Source organism: Poeciliopsis prolifica, unplaced genomic scaffold (genome assembly GCF_027474105.1).
Source record: "Poeciliopsis prolifica strain line A6 unplaced genomic scaffold, Auburn_PproV2 SCAFFOLD012, whole genome shotgun sequence".
Lineage (NCBI taxonomy): Eukaryota > Metazoa > Chordata > Actinopteri > Cyprinodontiformes > Poeciliidae > Poeciliopsis > Poeciliopsis prolifica.
In genome coordinates this window covers 2,450,418-2,456,285 of record NW_026562387.1, presented here as the reverse complement: position 1 = coordinate 2,456,285, position 5,868 = coordinate 2,450,418, and the positions used below count along the sequence as shown (strand labels likewise).

General features: G+C 44.0%; 1 long non-coding RNA gene across 1 annotated transcript; it reads left to right on the top strand.

Moving 5' to 3' along the window:
• The first annotated feature begins 2,206 nt into the window (after nucleotides 1-2,206).
• On the top strand, nucleotides 2,207-5,463 carry LOC129364966 (uncharacterized). Its single transcript, XR_008606490.1, has 4 exons — nucleotides 2,207-2,359; nucleotides 4,571-4,652; nucleotides 5,186-5,271; nucleotides 5,395-5,463. It is a non-coding gene; the product is annotated as an uncharacterized LOC129364966 (long non-coding RNA).
• Nucleotides 5,464-5,868: the final 405 nt, after the last annotated feature.

Sequence of the window (5,868 nt, the reverse complement as noted above, 5' to 3'; positions counted from 1 at the left end):
GACAGTCGGATCAGAGCTGCTCTGGTTCCAGTTCATCTGGAGATCTGCTCTAGTCTCAGTCATCGTCTTCATCCCTTCATCCTAAAAGCCACCCTCATTATTCTGAGCTCAGTGTGGGCTGATGTGGAGACAAAGGAAGCCTTAGAAACGAAGTGGCCTCCCAGTTTGTCTGCTGATCTTGAGAGAAGATCCTGATTGAAACATTGTCCAGGAAGAAACCTGATGGATGTCCATGTTTTGAAAAGGAGAATTCTTTGTTGTCTGTTTTCATCTGATTGTTGAAAGAAAAGGAATGACTCAGACTGGAAATAAATGAAGCAACTAATGAGACTCAAGCAGACGGCACACATGTTAGTGTTTTACAGACCGACCCACGAGCTTTAAAAGCAACATATCTTCCACTTGATGGATTGCTCACAGTGTCTGTAGGGGTGAGGATACCACAGAAGAAGATGGAGAGCTCTGCTGATGTTGACTGTCATGTCCTGGTCAGGGGTCTTCAAATCCAGTCTTTGAGGACTGGTATCCTGCAACATTGAGATGCATCGCTGGTCCAAAACGTGTGAATCAAATAGCTGAATTACCTCCTCAGTGTATTTAAGTTCTCCAGAGTCCTGCTATTGACCTCATTGTTTGCAGATTGCAGGACACCGAACTTCAAGGACTAGACTTGAACAATCCCGGTCTAGGTCTCTCCACAGATCTTCACCCTGCAGCCTGCAGAGCAGCGAAGTTAGAAACATTCACAGCTTCCAGTGGTTGTTCCGGCCAGGTATCCCCAGATCCTGATCTGACAGCGGTCTAAGATAAATCCTTCTCTCATCATCTGTGATCCTGGTCTCACATCTCGATGCTGTTGCACATTTCCACCTTGTGTTCTAAGCAGCAGCTTGATGAATGAGGCTTTTGTTGCCTGTCAGGCCATGTTCTCTTCACCAGCACTGCTTCTAGCTCAGTCTGAATGAGAAGAGACATGTGAAAATGGTGTTTTTTTTTACACAGGATAACCAAGGGGAAAGCCTGAAACAATGCCAGGGCAGAGATGGACCTATTTCTGTGACACAACAGTCTCTTTATATGAGCTCATCCAGCTCTCACACAGACATCCAGAGAAAACCTGTGGCTCTGTCCAGCTTCTAGCAGAGAGATGGCATTTCCACTCATCTTGCACAAATCTCTGAGCTCTTCACACACTGAGTCATGGCAGCAGCATGGAGACAGAGACACACGCTTGATGAAATTCACAAACCCAAACACCCCCACCTGTCTGAAGCACTGAGGTGGGCTGCTAAGTGTTGTCATAAGATCTGGGTAAAGACCAGTTCTAACATTAAGGTGTGAAGGTTCAGAGGAGGAAGATAAATGAAGGTGCACCTTCCTGTCAAAGAGTCGTCTGTGGTGAATCAGATGGCAGCTTCTCCTGGAATCGCTCCTGCTCCTCATAATTATCACAACAAGTCTTCAGTTGACTTGTTAATGATGAAGGGAAGGTCCAGATGGGGGTTAAGGAAACAAAAAGGAAACCAGAACCGGTCCGGAGGCTGACAGGGAAAAGACTAGAATAGCATGAGAAGCTGTCATTGGTCACTGCTGCTGTGAAAAGGGTCTCCCAACAGGGGCGCTCTGTTACATCACCCAAAAACTCAAGAGAGAACTTTACGTACCATAACAAAGGTTTAACAAACAGTCCAACAGCAGATATGATTGCAGGTAATTGTACTTTTATGTCCATGTTTCCACTTTGTACTTGGTTCCTCCTGGTATTTAAGGTCTGCTGTGAAGGTCACCATCTTGTGTTTCCTCTACATCAGTGTTTAGAGCTCAGCAGGAGAGATTGTCATCGTTCCACTTGTGCTTTATTTGACATCAGGTCTAAATGTGCGTCTCTCTGCCTCCTATTTGTTTTTCCTTGTCACTCTCAATCGAGAGGCGAACGATGTTTGTCAGATGCTCCGGTGTTCGGTTGGGTTCATGGCCGATGCTTGGAGTGGTTGTTTCCGGCCACGCGGCTGTGAGTTTAAAATGGAGATTTGTTTGTTTTCTCTGGCAGGTCAAGAACAGTAAAGTGGTTTTAGTTGAGGCTGTGGCTGAGCTGCAGAGGTTCTAGTGTTTGTCGGTGATTCTAAAGGCACTCAGAAGCAGCCCAGATGACTCGCCAGGCCTCCCTTCAGCCAATCAGAGGGAGTATCAGACATCTATCACCCAGGGGGCGCTCTGACCTTGTCAGAACTGCTTGATTTTCCAGAAGCCCTTTGCATTCGGTCCACAACAACCTAACGCAACAAGTAATAAAATACTCAGCTCATCTTCATCCTTTTAATCGTTGGATGACCATCACTCCACCTTGTTTCATATTCAGGTGTGTTTCCATTGTAAACGTATGCAAAACTTTCACTTTTTTTATTGAGAAAGTAATACAATTAAAATCACATGTGAATAAGTTTGTTTATGTGAAAAGTCATTATAAAATATGCCAAGCCATCATCCTCTTACTCCGTCTTTGTTTTTACTTCAACTTTCTGTGGTCTTCTTCGTGGTTTCCAGCAGTAGTAACCTCTATTTATTTACGCAATGGAAACCTTTTTCTGTTTCGAGTCACGTGATCAACATACAAACACTTCACATTGAAAAACAAGTTTTTCCAATCACTGAATTTATTTCCAAAATGTCAAGTAGTGGAATTTCAAGGCTGATGGAAGCACAGCTACAGACTACAGACTGACCCGGATATGTTTACTGCGGCGTGAACAGATGCAAACAGCGAAACCGATACATAAGGTTTCAGAAGGTTTGTCTCTGATTTCCTCCAGCTGAGCACGGCTACAAGGCTTTGCTTCAGCCTTGTTTTCAGGGGGAAATGTCAGAGAACATTTTTCCCAAATTTTCAGTTTCTGTTGTAGACTTATAAAATTGCTCTTGTCAAGTTGGAGACTTGATGGTTAAGTGGCTAAGTGATCAGACTCAGAGGGCTTCTGGCTTCACTTCTAGTCCAAACACACCCTGACATGCTTGAATGCACCAAAAACACACATACACATATTGTCAGTCAAACATACATGTTGCTCGAACAGACATAGACGTTTCCATGCTGACCTTTGGTGCTGTTTCCAAGCACCGGTTAGGAAATGGTTTCCATGAGCCATTAGGTGATGAGAGCTCAGTGTAAGCCTCACTATCAGAACCATGCAAGGCTTGAGAGTCTTTACCTGCTCTCCACACATTACACTCTGCATGTTGTAGCCAGGCCTGTTGATGGATTTGTTTGGCATTCCTCGTTAGTGGCCACGCATGGCTGGTTGCTGATGATAGCACCCAGAGGGTATCGCAGCACAGAGAAGGTTACGCTGAGTTCAGGAGCCTGGGAAATTTCCTAGGTTTATTCCAGCTGCCTCAGTTCTGCTTCCAGGGATTCAGACTGGCCTCAAGGTGGGACTGACAGACTGTGGAGAAGTGTGACCCAGCATGGCCATTGAGTCACAGTTTTCTATCCATAGCCTTTAACAATAACACCATATGTGGGGACAGTCAGTCAGTCGTATATGTGTGTTTTAGAGAGTGTCTGTGGAATTTGTGGAGAGCCTTGTGACAGTCATGACTCAAGAGTTCAAGGCTGCTGCTTATTTGTTTAGTTAGCTATTAGCCGTTAGCCACCAGCGTGCAGGAGCCTCCAGGGAGACAATAAAAATATCCATCACACCACTGGCGCTCGTCCAGCAGGAAAGAAACTACGTTCAAGAAAAACTCTGCAAATGTAATGAGCAAATGTGGTAATACTCTCCTGGGTTTTACTCCAGACTCCTCATGCTACGCTACTGTCCGTCTCCCATCTGAATCATCTCTCTGTCTGTGAGGGACGGCTGCATCACAGAAAGATACTTTAAGCAGAAGATTCAGCCTGACTTATGGTGTCTCCTACTACTACTGACTGCACTTGTTTCTCACCTCCTGAGATCTCTCTTGGGTCTCTAATCACTATAACTATTCTATGAGGTCAGCAGGTCCTCCAGCTGTCTGTCTCATGTCTTCCATTGTTTTCTTTTCACAGATCCCAAATGCCTTGAGGAAATCCTTATCTGAGTGGAAAACCATCAGGTCTGAATGATGGTTTCAGACCTGATGAAAACAACCAGGATGACACACTCATGGTGTCGCTAATATGCTATAAACCAGAAGTTTTTTTATGGTTTATGATAGTGGCCAGAATTACTTATTCTAATAATATGTTGGAATAAGTGAAAGATGCAGTAATTTGTTGCTGTACGAACGAGGCAGGAAGAGTGAAAAAGCTCTTTAGCTGTATGAGGGAAAGAAACCTTTTTGAGTCAGAAATCAAAACATTCTCTGGAGATGATACATCATTGTCAACTTGGAAGTGTTCCAAGTGTTCCTTAATCATGTCTTGAGATGTTGCTTCAATATTTCCACACAATGTCTTTAGTCCAATGCCCCAGTCCCTCCTGTAAGAAAATAGCCCCACAACATGATGCTCTAAACCAGTTCTTGTTTAACATTTGCAGAAAAACTCATTTTGATGTGACTGATGTTTGCAGCCTCTCTGTTTCCTCTGCAGGGAGCAACAATAAGACGTGACGATGGAACAGGAGCCATCATTGTGGCCCGGATCATGAGAGGAGGAGCAGCAGACAGAAGCGGTCAGCTCCATCTTCTCTTCTTCTTCTTGCTCTTGTTCTTTCCACGTTTGTCTGTCAGCGGTTGGAGGTGTGACAGATTCTGACTCTGTGCTTCAGAGAAATGATGTGTTTGTGCCATAGATTGAATCAATCCACTCTTTAAAAGTGAACACAGACGGCAGAGCGCTGCTGCTCGTCCACATGTTTCACATTTGTGTGTGTGTGTGTGTGTGTGTGTGTGTGTGTGTGTGTGTGTGTGTGTGTGTGTGTGTGTGTGTGTGTGTGTGTGTATGTTCACTCCGTCCAGCCTGTGTGTGTCGGCTCTACCAGAGTCGAGCCAAAGGCAAATTTCCACACATGTCCTCAATAACATCATGATTCTTTTCCAGGCCCACTGATCACCGTCACTGTAAACATTAATCTACCGTTCTGTACACAACCTCAGGCTCCGAACACGCTGCACTTTCAAACAGTAGCTCACTAGAGTTGGAAGATTAGAATAATCAATATCAGGATGATCATAGAGATGTAATTCTGGTGTTTTTATATGTCAGGGCTGATTCATTCTGGAGATGAACTGAAGGAGGTCAACGGGATCCCTGTGGATGACAAGAAACCAGAGGATATCATTCGTATCCTGGTAAGGCTGGTGTATTTTAATGTACATCCAAAACCTTCTCGTCTGTTTTAGCTTTTCTTTCCTGGCAAAGAAAGCAAATATTCCTTGTTTGTGATGACAAAAGATTTCCTATTCCTCCCCCAGACCTCAGGCGTCGCATCACTCGGGCTCCAACCAGACACCGGTCTTTTTCTGCTCCGAGTCTTTTCTGGCCTTTAAACCACAGGTGCGGAGCTGGGTATTGTAATGAGCCTCACAAATTGATTCAATTTTAAGTCGATAATTATTTTAAAAACTTTGACATTGAATTAATTTCATTTAAATGTTGATATTAACAAATGTATGACACTCTTGGAAATACAGTAGATTTAGCAAGATTCTAATTTCCATCTGTAAACAACATACACACATAGCAATTCAATAAATAAAAATAAGAAATATTTGAACTGGAAGAAGATGAACTGCAATGCACTGATGAATCAATATTTTTACCCAACCCCAAACTGAGCTGCAGGCTCTCTCCGGGGGGAAACTGATGCCGGAGTCCAAGCGGTCTTCTCCAACAGGTCTCCGTTTTGGGACTGAAGTTTTCCAGGGAGGAACGAAAAAAACTCTTGT